Genomic DNA, 16,642 nt, shown 5'->3' with positions numbered 1-16,642 from the left:
CTTGCCATAAGTGTGTGGGTTAAATCACAAGATGAGACCTTGGGCTATATGCACACAAAGAATGGCTATTGCCCTCATCAGAAGGTTTCAAAATCTAGAATTGAACCCATTGTTAGGCCCAACAGATAAGGAAAGAAGAAAATCCGGGAAATAAAAAATTAAGAAATTTTTAGAGAAGGTGGATACTCAGGCTTTTAAACTGCTTTTCTGTTAAATCGAACAAAACCCACTTTCTAACCCTACTCCTCCAGTTAGTGATTGAAATACCATCTTCAGCACTCACTGGGTGTGAGATCTTAGATGTGGTTGTTTCCCTCTTTGAGATTAGCAATTTTTTTCAATCATAAAATCAACATTTTGCAACCCATGCCATAGGATAGTTTTTAGGGTTAACAAAAACAATGATTGGGAATTGCCTGGTACTCTGCCTGAAAACAGTTAACAGATTTTAATTTTCCCCCACTCACTCAGTTCCCCCTCATGCATACCCTTTGACAGAATGATGACTTCAACAACCTCTGACTAATCTCAGAAAGCCTTTTTGGTTTTTCTTACTTCATAGCCCAGTCATCACACAAAAACAACATATATTAGTGAAAGAAATATAATCTGCTAGGATGTAAGCTTCCTAAATCTAGTAACCATGTCTTAACAATGTTCACATTCCCCAGGAACTTGAGTTTCTAAAGAATTTCTACTTAGGATATCTGAACAAAAGAAGAATTTTTGAGCCCACTATATTACCATTGAATGATTTACCAATCCAAATGAGTCATCTTTTTCAAGGCCCAATTTTATCAGCCTTTACTATCCATCAAGCACAGTACTTGAAGACCCATAACGCAATTGTGAACAAAGGCAAACCCATATTTTGGATGATAGTATGAAAGCATAAAAAAACAAAAACTATCCTACAAAATAATGGTTGTTTACTATGAACTATTCACTAAGCTAGGCACTTTCATACATTGTCCCTAATCTTCTCCACAACTCTGCAAAATGGAGGTCAGCCCCATACTACAGAAAGGAGTACCAAGGGTTAGAGCTGTCACTAATTTAGAGAGCTTAACAGAGTCTAACTTCAGATATCTCATATTCCAATGTTTAAGCTCTTTGCCCTCCATATATTGCACCCCACAAGAGGTGAAGATTATGAATTTCTGGAAAAAAAAGAGAAAAAGCCAAAAAAACACACACATCCAGTTTGGTATAAAATAAAGTTTAAGGACTTTAATTATTTAGATCTATAGTATCAAATCATTTACTGCAAATAAAAAAAAAAACAATAATAATGTCCAATATTACTATCTCAACATACAGAGATATCTTCACATTTCTGTGAGACAGATGGTACTACTTCCTCATATGAACAGATGTTGAAATTCACAGGGAGAAATAGCGTTCCTAAGCAACAGACCTTGGACCCACACTCGGACCCTATTGCTTGGTCCAGAGTTTTTTCCATCATGCTGCCATATTCTGCTCTCCATGAAACTTGGTTTGAATTTTAGTGAAAAAAGGACAAAGAAGGGGATGAGGACATGGAATAATCACCATCTTTGTCTCTTTTTCCTTCCATTATCTAAAATGTTTTCTGCTGAGCAAGGTTTTGTTGTTTTTGTTGTTGTTGTTGTTTTTTAAACAGGGTGTCTTCTGAGAAGTCATTCTGATAAAGTATGGATTCAATAAAGCAAGTCTTCCCAGTGAGCATGGTTAGGCAAGTATTAGAGTGATTTTTAAAGGTCTTTAGTTCATGTTTGGTTTTCAGTGTGTCCTTTTTCTCCTCCTTAATGTCTGTTTTCAAACGAGCAGTGAGAAATCACTTTAAGAGCTAGAATAGCTCTGGGGTGTTTAACAGGTGCTGGAACTCATGTTTAGATCACCAGTTCAAATCCAAAGATATATGGTTCTCTTTTCTTCTAACCTGTGACTTCAAGCAGTAAGACCAGACTGATACCTTTAAACTGGTATACTGTACCATAAAGCCATTCCTTCCCTACTTTGATTTAGATGTGTTGGTGAGGAATCAACTAGGATTGTTACCACTGAGAAGTAGCAGGGCAGTAACCATCATTCATTCCAGTAACGCACGGTGTGTCTCTTATGCTGTTAGAAGCAGGGAAGTTCAGTATAAACAACCAGGTGAGGTAAGGTAGCATATATTCCTTTAAAAAAACCTTTTTGAGTACAGGAAAGGGGGAATTAGGGCAAACAACAGAAAAAGCATCATGGAGTAGTTGACAAGGAAGAAAGATAATGATGATCCATGTTCGGACTAATTAGAAATATCAAAAAGAAGGACCAGAAAAAACCCTCCTGGGGGAGGACGGAAGATGGTGGCTTTACTCTAGGCAGCGTTTTTCTCGGCTTCTGTGAAGAGGAGGGAAACTCCAGACCGGTGGAGAAACAGAGCAAGTGGACTAGGTTACCGAATCACTTTTGAAAGCAGGACATCAAAAATTATTGCAATCACTGAAAAACCAGACGGTAGGGAGACTGCTTCAGGACAAAAGGGGCCCAGGGATCAGCTCGGGGTCTAGGGGTGTGCAGTCCCCAGGCCCGGTACTCCCGGGTCTGCCTCAGGGCTCCTGGGAGAGGGGAGTCACTGCTCCCTCCCCCGAATATGGGGGGTGAGCAACTCCAGGGGAGAACGTGTTGCTAGAAGGAACAGATTGGCCAGTTGGACTGGGAAAAAATCGCCCAGGGACTATGAACACCCGCCCAGAGACCTGGGAGAAGTGAGGGCCACTAGCCGACATGACCAGGGGCGACCTGGAAGAGCACCCGCACCCCTAGCCCAGTGGAAGTGCAGATCGGTGGAGAGCTCATAGAGCTGGAACCCTGCAGGACCCTGGAGTCCGGAAGAACGTGGAAGTGAGATCCAGAGAGCCAGTGTGCTTGGGAGGGCCCAGGGTACCTGACAGACTTGCTGAGATCTGGCTGGGAGAGAGAGAAGCATTTCAAAGGTCCCTCAGCGAGCTGAAGCCAGCAAGATCAGAAAAACTGGTCTGGCCAGTTAGATACTAACAAGAGGTTTTTGTTGTTTTTTTTGTTTGTTTGTTTGTTTACTTGGTTTTGTTTTGTTTTTGCGGCTGTTGTTGGTTGATTGATTTTATCTTGTGTTTTATGTGACATATTATTTTTCAATTCTTATTATTTTTATCTAGCAATCCCTTATGTTTCTCTTCCATTCATCCTAATATTATTCTTTCCACTCCAAATTTATCTCTCCTGCACTACATCTTCTGCTTTTCTTTCCTTTTTTTTTAATCTTGCAAGTTACTATAAATTTGTATTATCTTTTTCTCACTCATCCGACATTTTTTATTTTAATAATATTTTGGTATTCTTTTTCTTTCTGTATAATCTTCTTTGCTTGGCTGCTTATACTGTCATTTGATATGTTCCTCATGGTATCTCAGTCACAATGTGTTGATAAGTTACTATCCTTCATCTGTGTTCCATTAATACACCTCTCAAAGTTCTATACTCTTTATTCTTGTTATCTAGACCTCATCAATTCTGCCACAAGACTGTCACTTTACTATTACTGCTAGTAAGACCTAGTCTATACAATTGTAAATGCTTCTCAATACCCCTACCTAATCTCAGCCCACTTTGCAGTTTTCTGAACTATACTATTGTGGGGGTTGTCTCTATTCTTTTACACACTAGTCCTATATACTAATCTTTAATCCAACCCTACCTTAGAATCTGACCTCTCACAGTCTCACAGCTTCCTAGATCCAACTCACAATCCTCTCGTCCCCAATAAGAGTCTTACCTTCTTTCCATCCTTTCTAAAACGTGGATAGTGGGGTGGAGGATCATGGTTAACACTATAAGGAGCCAAAGGATAACCCATCTCTTCTCTACTGGCTGCTAATGTAAATATCATAGTATACTGTCTTGCTGTCTTAAACCATTTCGCCTTATTCCTCCAACTGATCACAAAAAAGAGTAGGAGGAAGCTGTGAACACCAGGATACACGAAGGAGATTGCACCACTGAATCTCACAAATATTCTACCACAGAAGTTCACACCATAATTACAGGGAATCAGAACAGATCAATTTAACAAACAAGAAGAAAAAAGAAGAAACCTACGAACAATGAGAAAACAAAGAAACAACCCCCAATTGAAGGGAAATGAGGAAGCCTCGGGAAAAATGCTAAATGAAATAGAGGCAACTCAACTATCAGATAGTGAGTTCAAAACAATGATTACCAGGAAGTTCAATGAACTCACAATGAGCTATCAGAAATTAGAGGGAAACTACATCAACCTCACTGCAAACTATATAAACATGAAAAAGGAAATAGAAACTCTCAACAAAGGTCAAGAGGAAATGAAGAATACAATTTCTGAACTGAAGAGCACAGTAGAAGGAATGAAAAGCAGGATCGATGAAGCAGAAGATTGGATTAGCGAGCTGGAGGACAAAGTAGAAAACAACATCCAGAAAGAGCAAGAAAAGGAAAAGAGGCTCAGAAAGAATGAAGAGGGATTAAGAGAAATGCAAGACAATATGAAATGTAATAATATCCGTATAATAGGGATACCAGAATGATAAGAACAAGAGCAAAGGATCGAAAACCTAGTTGAACAAGTAATGAAGGAGAACTTCCCTAATTTGATGAGAGAAAAAGTCACACAAATCCAGGAAACACAGAGAGTCCCAATCAACAGGAACCCAAAGAGGCCCACCTCAAGACACATCATAATTAAAATGGCAAAATTTCAAGACAAAGAGAGAATATTAAAGGCAGCAAGGGAGAAAAAGGAAGTGACATACAAGGGAGCCCCAATAAGGCTAACAGCTGACTTCTCAATGGAAACACTTCAAGCCAGAAGAGAATGGCAAGAAATACTCCAGGTAAAGAGAACCAGAGGTCTGCAATCAAGGCTACTATATCCAGCAAGGCTCTCAATCAAGATAGAAGGCCAAATAAGAAGCTTCCCAGACAAAAGAAGTCTAAAAGAATACACCTCAACCAAACCAGCTCTGCAAAAGATTCTAAAAGGACTGCTTTAAGGAAGGGAAGGAAAAGAGAGAGAGAGAGAGAGAGAGAGAGAGAGAGAGAGAGAGGAACACATGCACATAAAAGACAATGAATAAGTACCTATCAATAATAACCTTAAACGTAAATGGATTAAATGCTCCAATCAAAAGACATAGAATAGCTGAATGGATAAGAAAAAATGACCCACATATCTGCTGTGTACAAGAGACCCACCTCAGGATAAAAGACCTACACAGGCTGAAAGTGAAGGGCTGGAAACAAATCTTCCAAGCAAATGGACAGGAAAAAAAAGCCCGGGTAGCAATACTCATATCAGACAAAATAGACTTCCAAAAAAGGTCCATAAAGAGAGACCCACTTCATGATACTCAAGGGAAGAATCTATCAAGAAGACATAAATATTGTAAATATATATGCACCCAACATAGGAGCACCCAAATACATAAAGAAAATCTTAGAGGACTTCAAGAAAGATATGGACAGCAACACAATTATAGCGGGAGATTTTAACACCCCACTATCAAAAATGGATAGATCTTCCGAACAAAATATCAACAAAGATATTGTGGCATTGAACAATACCCTTGATGAAAGGGGCTTTACTGATATATACAGAGCCCTCCATCCAAAAGAAGCTAAATATACACTCTTTTCAAATGTACACGGAACATTCTCAAAGATAGACCACATGACAGGACACAAAACAAGCCTCAAGAATTTCAGGAAAATTGAAATCATACCAAGCATTTTCTCAGACCACAAGGGACTGAAGCTAGAAACAAACCCCAAGGAAAAAAACCCAAAACACTGAAAATCATGGAGATTAAATAGCATGCTATTAAACAACGAATGGGTCAAGAATGAAATTAGGGAAGAAATCAAAAGGTTTCTGGAAACAAATGAAAACGAACTCACAACAACCCAAAACTTATGGGACACAGCCAAGGCAGTCCTGAGAGGGAAGTTCATAGCAATACAGGCCCACCTAAAAAGGTTAGAAACATTCCAAACAAACAACCTAACCCTATATCTACAAGAACTTGAGGAACAACAAAGACAGCCCAGAGCAAGCAGAAGAAAGGAAATAACCAAGATCAGAGCAGAATTGAATGACATAGAGACTAAAAGCACAATTCTAAGGATCAATGAATCCAAGAGCTGGTTCTTTGAAAAGATAAACAAAATTGACAAGCCTTTAAGCAGACTCATCAAGAAAAAAAGAGAGAAAACCCAAATAAACACAATCGGAAATGAAAGAGGAGAGATTAACACAGATACCATAGAAATACAAAGGATTGTAAGAAATTACTACAAAGAGCTGTATGCCAAGAAATTTGAAAACCTAGGTGAAATGGACAACTTTCTAGAAAAATATAGTCTTCCAAAACTCAATGAAAAAGAAGCAGAAAGTCTGAACAGATCAATAACAACAAAAGAAACTGAAGCAGTAATCAAAAAACTCCCAACACACAAAAGCCCTGGACCAGATGGTTTCACAGGAGAATTCTACAAAGCATTTAAGGAAGAGCTAACCCCTATCCTTCACAGACTATTCCAAAAAATCCCAGAAGATGGGAAACTCCCAAACTCTTTTTATGAGGGCAACATCATCCTAATTCCAAAACCAGATAAAGGCACAACAAAGAAAGAAAACTTCAGGCCAAGATCACTGATGAACATTGACACTAAAATCCTCAACAAAATACTGGCAAACCGCATCCAACAATACATTAAAAAGATCATACACCATGATCAAGTGGGATTCATTCCAGGGATGCAAGGATGGTTCAATATTCGCAAGTCAGTGAATGTAATACATCACATAAACAAAAGCAAAGACAAAAACCACATGATCATATCAATAGATGCAGAAAAAGCATTTGATAAGGTACAGCACCCATTCATGATAAAAACACTCGGCAAAGTGGGAATAGAGGGAGCATTCCTCAACATAATAAAGGCCATATATGAGAGACCTACAGCCAACATCATACTCAATGGGCAAAAATTAAAATCTTTTCCACTAAGATCAGGAAAAAGACAAGGCTGTCCACTTTCACCACTTCTATTCAATATAGTACTGGAAGTTTTAGCCACAGCAATCAGACAAGAAAAAGAAATAAAGGGCATCCAAATCGGAAAGGAGGAAACAAAACTGTCACTGTTTGCAGATGACATGATAGTGTACATAGAAAATCCTATAGACTCCACCAAAAAACTGCTTGACCTAATAAATGAATTTGGCAAAACAGCGGGATACAAAGTCAATATCCAGAAATCAAAGGCATTTCTGTACACCAACAATGAAACACCAGAAGCAGAGATCAAGGAAAAAATCCCATTTGAAATAGCAAAAAGAAAAATAAAATATCTAGAAATAAACCTAACCAAAGAGGTAAAAGACCTGTATTCAGAAAACTACACAACACTGAAGAAAGAAATCAAGAAAGACACAAACAAATGGAAACATATACCGTGTTCATGGGTTGGAAGAATTAATATCATCAAAATGTCCATACTACCCAAAGAAATTTAAACATTCAATGCAATTCCTATTAAAGTACTAATGGCATATTTCACAGACATAGAACAAACACTTCAAAAATTTATATGGAATTATAAACGATCCCAATAGCTGCTGCAATTTTGAGAAAGAATAGTAAAGTAGGAGGGATCACTATACCTGACACTAAACTATACTACAAGGCCACTGTAATCAAAACAGCCTGGTACTGGCATAAAAACAGGCACATAGACCAATGGAACAGAACAGAGAGCCCAGAAATAAACCCAAGTCTCTATGGTCAATTAATATTTGACAAAAGAGGCAGCAACATAAAATGGAGTAAAAATAGCCTCTTCAACAAATGGTGTTGGGAGAACTGGACAGCCACGTGCAAAAAAATGAAACTTGAGCACCAACGTACACCTTATCCAAAAATAAATTCAAGGTGGATAAAAGACTTAAATATAAAATGTGACACCATTAAAGTCCTAGAGGAGAACATAGGTAGGAAAATCTCAGATATTTCACAAAGAAACTTTTTTACTGACTTGTCCCCTAGAGCAAGGGACATAAAGGAGAGAATAAACAAATGGGACCTCATCAAAATTAAAAGCTTCTGCACAGCTAAAGAAAACAGTATTAAAATTAAAAGAGAACCAACTGTATGGGAGAACATATTTGCCAATGATACCTCAGACAAGGGTTTAATCTCCAAAATATATAAAGAACTTACAAGGCTGCACTCTAAGAAGACAAGGAATCCAATTAAAAAGTGGGCAAAGGACTTGAACAGACACTTCTCCAAGGAGGACATACAGAAAATCCAAAGGCACATGAAACGATGTTCAATATCGCTAGCTATCAGAGAGATGCAAATTTAAACCACAATGAGATGCCACTTCACACCAGACAGAATGGCCATCATAAACAAAGCTACAAACAACAAGTGTTGGAGAGGTTGTGCAGAAAAGGGATCCCTAGTGCACTGCTGGTGGGACTGCAGACTGGGACAACCACTATGGAAAGCAGTATGGAACTTCCTCAGAAAGCTAAAAATGGATCTGCCTTTTGACCCAGCAATTCCACTGCTGGGACTGTATCCTAAGAATACTAAAACACCAATTCAAAACAACCTATGCATCCCAGTGTTCATAGCAGCACAATTTACAATAGCTAGATGCTGGAAGCAACCAAGGTGCCCATCAGTAAATGAATGGATCAAAAAACTATGGTACATTTACACAGTGGAATTCTATGCAGCAGAAAGAAAGGAGCCCCTACCCTTTACAGCAGCATGGATGGAGCTGGAAAACATGCTAAGCGAAACCAGCCAGGCAGTGAAAGACAAATACCATATGATCTCACCTTTAACAGGAACCTAAATAACAAAACAAACAAACAAGCAAAATATAACCAAAGACACTGAAATAGAGGGCAGGCTGACAGTGCCCACAGAAGAGAGTAGAGGGAATTTAAGGGGACAGTGGGAAGGGTTCACGGGAACAAACTTAAAGGACACAAGGTCATAAACTAAGGGGAGGGTGGTAATGGGAGGGAAGTGGGGAGGGGTGGGAGGGGGGCTGGACTGGGAGTAAAAAGGAGAAAACTGTATTTGAACAATGATTAAAATAAAATTAAAAAAAAAAGACAAAAAAAAAAAGAACCAAATGAGTCAATAGCTAAACATGGGAATAAAAAAAAGAGTTAAATGCCAGGTGTATCAAATTTGGAAACTAGAGAACCCTGGAAATTAGAAGTAGTCAAAGCTGATGGCAGTTAGTTTAGTACTCTGTTATTCATAATTATCTTTCTGATGATCATACATGTTAAAAATGTTGTGTTCAGGTGTTATTAAGGAAATAAGCCTAAATAAGGAAAACTCAATAATATTTCTAGATAATATCCTGGTTACTGGAGTGGACCAAAGACGTAAATGTTTCCTTCACAACCTAGGACTTTTCGAAGTCCTCTTTCCATTTAGCTGGGCTACACTTGACATATTTCTCATTTTATTCCTTCTTGAACTTCTGCTTATTATAATGCAATGCTCTATTAGCAATAGTAACACTTTTATTTCACTCTTCTCTCTGACAAATACTTACTAATTTAATTTTCATAATGAACCTCTGAGATAGGATCTATTATTATCTCCTCTTTACAGATGAGGAAACTGGCACAGAGGGGTCCAGCGACTTGCCAAGTTCATATCAATAGTTAGTGCAGTTAATATTTGAAAATAATTTGATAGTCTTCTGAGAATATGACTCCACTACAAAAAAAGCTATAGGTGTGTTTCCAAGTATTTAGTGGTCCATGACTGACCTAAAAAAGAAATTGTTTTTTATTAAGAAACTAAAGTATGGAACAGGGAATATAGTCAATAATAGTGTAATAACTATGTATGGTATCAGGTAGGTACTAGAGTTATTGGGATGCTCACTCTTGTAAGTCATCTAAATGTCTAAACCCTATGCTGTACACCTGAAACTAATATAATATTGTATGTTAACTGTAACTAAAGTTTTTTAAAGTTTCTTAAAAAATAAAAATAAAAAGTGTCAAAGTTAATTAATTATTAGTTTTAAAGGAAACTATGATTTAATCCCTAATGTATTTAGATATACAAATTATATTTTTCAGAAATAAAATGATATCTTATCTACATAATAATTATTATTATAGAAATATAAACATTTAATGAAGAATCTAAAATTATAGTATTTTAAATGGCTTTGTTCTGAATTCTCAGCTAGAGTTAATGGGGCATCTCTTTGAAGTATGTCTAGTTTACAAATAACAAAAGACTGCTGTATTTGCACCATCATTCCTGGGCACTGTAAACATTGTTTGTATTAATGGAAATGGTAGTTCAGTTGGTGGCATTTTAAACAAGGAAGCAAAGGCTGTAATTTGGAGCTTAACATAAACATAATTAGAAAGGTGACAATGAACTAAACTATATTTACACAAGCATTTGAAATAATAAGTTATAAGTCCCGTATACTCTTTTTCCCCTTTCAAAATAATCATACATGATACCCTATTGGTTTATTTCTTGGCATCTTATTCATGCTGTATACCTTCCTGCTGGATACAAAATCTAGTCATCATTTTCTAAATTAAATTTATCTTTCTTGCTGGGTGCTTAGATAAGGTAAAATGTAAGGATTCCTCAATTTGTTTCATTATTTTTTGAAATCAGAGTTTCAACTAGTGGTAATTAGAATGACAAACTCTTAAACTGTATGTCACAGTAGGTGAGGATTTGCATAGGTGTGTGTGTGTGTGTGTGTGTGTGTGTGTGTGGTTCATTCATGTTCAAACCAGACTATTTCACTGGTGACAAAAATTGGGAATAGAGACTAGTAAATATGCTCTCTCTGTGGGGAAAAAAATGAAAATTTAAAATGAGGTGGATGTTCCCTGTATTGCATATTTATTTACCAGTCAAAGTCATAGAAAACCCAAACTCATTTCAAGTTTCTTGAAAAGTAAACTAAAAAATGATTAAACATCTCTTATAAAAGTGTGTGTATATGGCTGAAATGCTGAATGTCACAGATGAAAAGAAAAGCAACTTCCTATACTTCCTGAAAAAAAAAACTACTCATCAAAAATTATTTCTAAACAATCTACTGAGTAAAGTGTGAACATATTAGCCTGAGGCTTTTCTGAAGTTTTCCTAAAATTTGCACACCTCAAGTTTCCATCTCTGGCCTTTTTAAAAGCATGAACTTTCCATCTCTATATCCCAGGTATGTGCTATCCAAGAAGACACCCCCATAAAGTACAATGGAGTAGTAGTTCTCAAAATGTGAGCCAAGGACTCCTAGAAACCCATGAAAATCTTACATGTAGCCTATGGATGGGCTTTGTATTATATATCATTGGCAATGACCATCTTGTTCTGGCATGAGCAAATAATTTACTTATTTGCTCATGCAAATAAGCAAAATGGGTATCAGCTCATTATTGCCTCATTGAGAAGATTACTAATTCTGATGCTTTACTTGGTTCAATATGGCTGGAGTATGAAGAGTAGGTAGCATAATAGACACTTTGGGTCTATCCAAGCAGCCTTAGGATTGAAATATTTTTCTAGTCATGTTCTTGGACAGCCACTTCTTTGGTATCCTGATATTTCTAGATTGCTGAAGGTATGACAATTTACTAATCTCATATTCAAAAGAAAAAGTTTACACATTCTAAAGGAGTTAGGTTTCAAATGACTATATGGAGTGCAATTTTCACTGGAATAATTTCTCTTAATTTTGAACTTTAACTATTCCCATTGCTATACTCTCTCCCCAGAGTACTACCTTCTGACTGCCTTTCAGCACATTAACCTATTCCTCCCAATCTCACATGGTAGCACCTTAACCACAGGGATTATGGCCTGCTTGCTTGTTTCCCCCATCTTCCTCCTCCCCCTTCTGTCCTTCCCTCCTTTCTCCTTCCCTTCCTTCCTTCCTTCTTCCTAGCACCTAAGAGTCTGCTCCATAGAACCAGTTTCAGTGACTGTATGAAGATACCTAAAAGTAGGTTATGTGCTGTACAATGATGCTTGATTACCTAAACATAAAATTACTCTCTTATAAAGAAAATTAAAAAATATAATCCTAATGCTTTTAAAAATGTACAACCACCTCACATCATGACAACATGCCTGCTGATATAAAGGGCCCTTCTGTGACAACCTCAGTACCCTGCATAATCATTTGCAAAAGAAAAAAAACCCCACTGGCCTCCATTTTCATATCATCACTTCCCTGCATTACACATAAAATTCTTTATGAATTTTAAAACCTAATCTCAACCCCAAGGTTTAGACCTACAAACCTTAGGTTTTACTAACTGATTCCATCCAGTTTTGGAATCACATCTATACTGTAGTCCTCAAGCATCTTATAACATGCTCTTTTGTGTTTCCAAGAAACTGACCAATCTGCCACTGCTCAGGGCTCCTATTATGCTTACTTCTCTATTGGCACCTTTCTGGCCTGCCGAGGTTGTATGGAAGAGGAATACTGTGAAAAGACTAAGTCGGGTCATTGAAGCAGTTAAACAGTGTGTCAGACAAAAATGATATCACTCTGTTAATAAATTAAACTTCGCAAAAGACTGAAGGGGAAAAATTATGAACTATGACTTCACATTTGAGTTTTTGAGATATTTACCTCCTGAGCCCAAAGTCTCCAACTTTCATACTTCTGCACTGCTGCATGATTGTTCCCTCTATGTGGAATGTTCTTCTTGCCGCCTCATAGATAATGTTCATCTCCCACAGCAGCTTCATGATTTTTACCATATCAGTGATTACAGCTTCTTTGCAATAGTTGCTCTGCTCTATTCACTGCACTAATTTTTATTTAATTTGTGGCTTTAAATGAACTATTGTTATTTTTAACTTAAATAAATGTGTTTTAAAAGGAAATTTTGTGTCCATGCCATAAATAGATAGTAGCCCAGGAAAATTAGTTCAATGGAAACCATACAGTATTATTAAATTCCAGCTCCACATAGTTGTCTGCTGAAAACTCTGAGCCCGAGGCTTGCCTTCTATTTCTTAAAAAGGAAAAGTGTTAGCGAGTTCTTTGTCAGCACCAGCCTGAAACTTTCTTCTTGATATAATTAGAAGTGTCAAAAAACCTGAAAGGAAGTGAATTTTCTCATTATGTCATTCAATATCGATATGCCTCCTAAAATTATCTTATACACACTAATGGTGCATAGACCTCAACTTGGGAAACACTGGGTTGAATGTTGTCTAAGGCCTCTGCCAGCTTTAAGAGTGTATTATATTGTAAACCACTAATTTCAGTTTACAGATACAAAAAAGACACAGAGGTACATTCTTTTCTGAAAAGCTGAGGCACAAACATCTTGTAGGAAGAGCTGATTCTTCTCTCTATTCCGTGACTCCGAGTAACTTGTTCAGGCATGAAAAGGTAATGAGGAAGTGTGAATAAGAGCAGAATGAGGATTCGATTGGTCAACTTGATTTGGTTGTTGCAAAAGAGCTTTATCTAACAATCAAATTGAAATATGTCATTGAAGGAGTTGAAACTATTTTTGGCAGAGCTGACAGGCAAATGCTGCTATCAGTTTAACAAAATAGCTATAAGTTTCATAAAAATACTAAACTTACTCAAACATTTTTAACTTGTTCTAACCACCCAGTGACCATTTACACGATGAAAGTAAATGTTTTAAAAACTGATATGAATAGCTCTTTCCATTTACAATTTTTGTTTGTTTTTTTGCTATGAACTTGTACAATTAGACACAGTAAAACCTGAGTTCAAAAACTTTGCTTCCTCCATCTGTAGAATGCTTCTAGAGTTACACAAATGACCAAAGTTTATCATCTTTTTGTTATCCAGCATGAAGTAAAATGAATAATTAAAGCTGACTCACATAGAAAGTAGCAATAGAAAATTAGTGGAAAAATTCATAGTTATTTTTGGTCTTCTGCAAATATAAACACCATAATGGCAACTAAGATATCAATGTTTTTTAATAATCCATTTTATTTGGCCAGAACTCAGAGGAGTTCCATCTGCCTGGAACTTAGAAGGAATACTTTTCATAGGATTAAAGTTGGTGTTAGTCATTTCAGATACTCACTTCCGAATATGAGATAGGTGGCCTACACTCACTAAAAGCAGCCTCAAAAAAATTGCCACCGCATCTGCCACTGTGAGATAGAATTTTCAGTTCATACTAGCTTCTGATGCTCCCTTTTGCCTTTGGGTACTTAATTCCTACTTCACTGTGCTTAGAAAACAAGGAACACGAGCCAGGCCCACAAGTTGCACAGCAAATTACCCACAGTATCTGCAAAACCAGATGCTGATCTGGAATCTTGAAGTTCAGTGGCTTAGTATTTTGGAGAGCAAGGGCCTTGGAACAAGATTTGGGTTTCTGGTTCAGGTTCATCTCTACCACTAACTGTGACATTGAGCAACTCCATTATCTTCACTGATTTCCAGTGTCTCCTCTAAAAGAAAGGGTAAGGAGGGATTTTTATAAGCCATTTCTTGCTTCAACATCTTACAATTCTAATTTCTATACTGTTACAGGGATATTGAGCATTAAAAATAATGCTCAATAATCTCAGACTTTAAAGTAGCAACCCAGTCTTAGAGGTTTTAAAAATAATAGGAAGCATAAACTCTCATTAGCAAGTCATACACTTTATTAAGGAATTAATAATAGACCCACAATTAGACAGATAATTGTGTTTTCGATTGGCTGGTTAACTCGCTGACTCTGCTATATATTGACCTTCAGAAAGTTAAAGAATGGTAGATGTGGACCTAACAATTAAGTAGTTGATCTTCAAACATATCTGTATTAATATTTTATTGATTGCACTTCATTTTAATTGTAGTGTGATTAAGATTCTAAAAAGATAACTATTTCCTTTATGTGAGAACCCCAGAGAACAGTAGCTTTGAAACACTTATCACAAAAATAAACACTGACTATTACCCAACAGTTATGCATAAAATGTCTGAGTGACTAGACTAATATAAGCCTTCATGTAAAACCAGTGATTTCCACTGAGATTCACAAGAAGAGCATGTTTCCACAGATATGCAGAATATTCCCAACCTAGAAGCCTAGCTGGGAAAATGCATACAAACCTTTACTTTTCCACAACAGCTCCACCCTACAACCTCAACCTCAAAGCCAAAAAACTACATTTTCCAAACATTTTGTCAAAACCACAGGGTTACTTTATTTATTTTAAATTTGAACTAAAATTTGATAATTTGTAACCACACAATTTTTAATTCTAATATTCTTCTCTTTTCCAAGAGCAGTATTCTGACTTTAAGAAAAGAGCCCTAACCAGTATGGTTCAGTTAGTTGGTCCACTTTTTGCAAAGTAAAAGGTCACCAGTTTAATTCCTGGTTAGGGCACATGACTGGGTTGAGGGTTTTGTCATTCCTGGTTGGGGCACATAGAAGCGGCAAGCAATCTATGTTTCTCTCTCACATCAATGTTTCTTGCCCTCTCTTTCCCCCTCCCTTCTCCTCACTAAAAATAAATAAACAAAATCTTTTTTAAAAAAGTAGCAGGTAATAGTAACTTCAGTCAGCCAACATCTGTTGAGATTTAGCCACTCTTAATAGATAAGTGGTAAACTTCAATAGGAACCTGGCTCAGCTTATCATTTAAGTGATTCCAGCGAAGTGATCTTCAGTTTAGTAGAGTTCCCTTCTCCTGATCATTTATTCTACAAACTATTGGGGCTGACCATGTATATCAGGCACATCATAATCTCCTCATGGAATTTCTTATCAAACTGTGTTTTTTCAATGACCCAAATATAAAACATCTAGTGACTCAAGCTTGGAATCATATTTTAGAGGCCTAATATCAGCCCTACGGAGAGAAAAGAAAAGGAAGTGTGAAGCTAGAAACCATGAGAAAGTGTTCTCTGCCTGAGATCACCAGATTTCCTTCAACTGCTCAGACTCCCTTTCCCTGAGTTACACACTTTTGCACACCTGATTTTCGTCAGCAAGTGGAGGCAGTACAGCACAGAGTAAGAACATTGCCTTCGAGACCAAATTTGCTTTTGAATCCTCATGTCCCCATTTACTAGATGTGGAACTTAGTAAGTTTTTAAAACCTCTTTAAACCTAAGTTTCTTCTCTGAGTTGGAAATGATAATATCCTACTCAAAGTTGCTGCAGGGATAAAATAAGATAATGTGAGTACTGCGTCTGCACATGATAAGCACCCAGGAAAGTGTAGCTTCAATTTAATCTTGTCATTAGGAGAGCAGAGAGATGACAGATGAACTAAGATTTATTAAGTTCCAAGTACTCCTTGGGCAAAAAGAGGTTCTAGAAATTACCCTCTTCCCGATCTCTCTCCCCACCCCAACACACCATTTCTTCTTCATGAATTTGAGGACTAATTCTCTAGCTTGTGTACCATCTTTCCCTTTATCTCTTCTTTCTAAATCCTCATGATTCATTTTAGAAATATCACTGTACATCAACAAAACCATTAGCAGGGAAAAAGCACAAAAAAAAAATAGTAAAGACTCAAGCCATTACCTTAAAGTTATTTATTAGTAGATGTTTCTAAGT

General features: G+C 37.0%; 1 long non-coding RNA gene across 2 annotated transcripts in view; it reads right to left on the bottom strand.

The window, feature by feature from the left end:
* Positions 1-309: 309 nt before the first annotated feature.
* Positions 310-16,642, bottom strand: part of LOC118499481 — a 40,563-nt gene continuing 24,230 nt past the window's right edge. Inside the window, exons 3-5 of one of the 2 annotated variants that reach the window (XR_004901976.1) lie at positions 14,364-14,531; positions 9,634-9,853; positions 310-1,160 (exon numbers count right to left, since the gene is read on the bottom strand). This is a non-coding gene — a long non-coding RNA (uncharacterized LOC118499481). Of the gene's footprint in view, positions 1,161-9,202; positions 9,854-14,363; positions 14,532-16,642 lie in introns of those variants that run through there. The other variant, XR_004901975.1, reaches the window with a different exon arrangement.

Source organism: Phyllostomus discolor, chromosome 3, assembly GCF_004126475.2.
Source record: "Phyllostomus discolor isolate MPI-MPIP mPhyDis1 chromosome 3, mPhyDis1.pri.v3, whole genome shotgun sequence".
Taxonomy (NCBI): Eukaryota; Metazoa; Chordata; class Mammalia; order Chiroptera; family Phyllostomidae; genus Phyllostomus; species Phyllostomus discolor.
The sequence above is the reverse complement of the archived record's forward strand: the minus strand, read 5'-3'. Positions and strand labels throughout refer to the sequence as shown.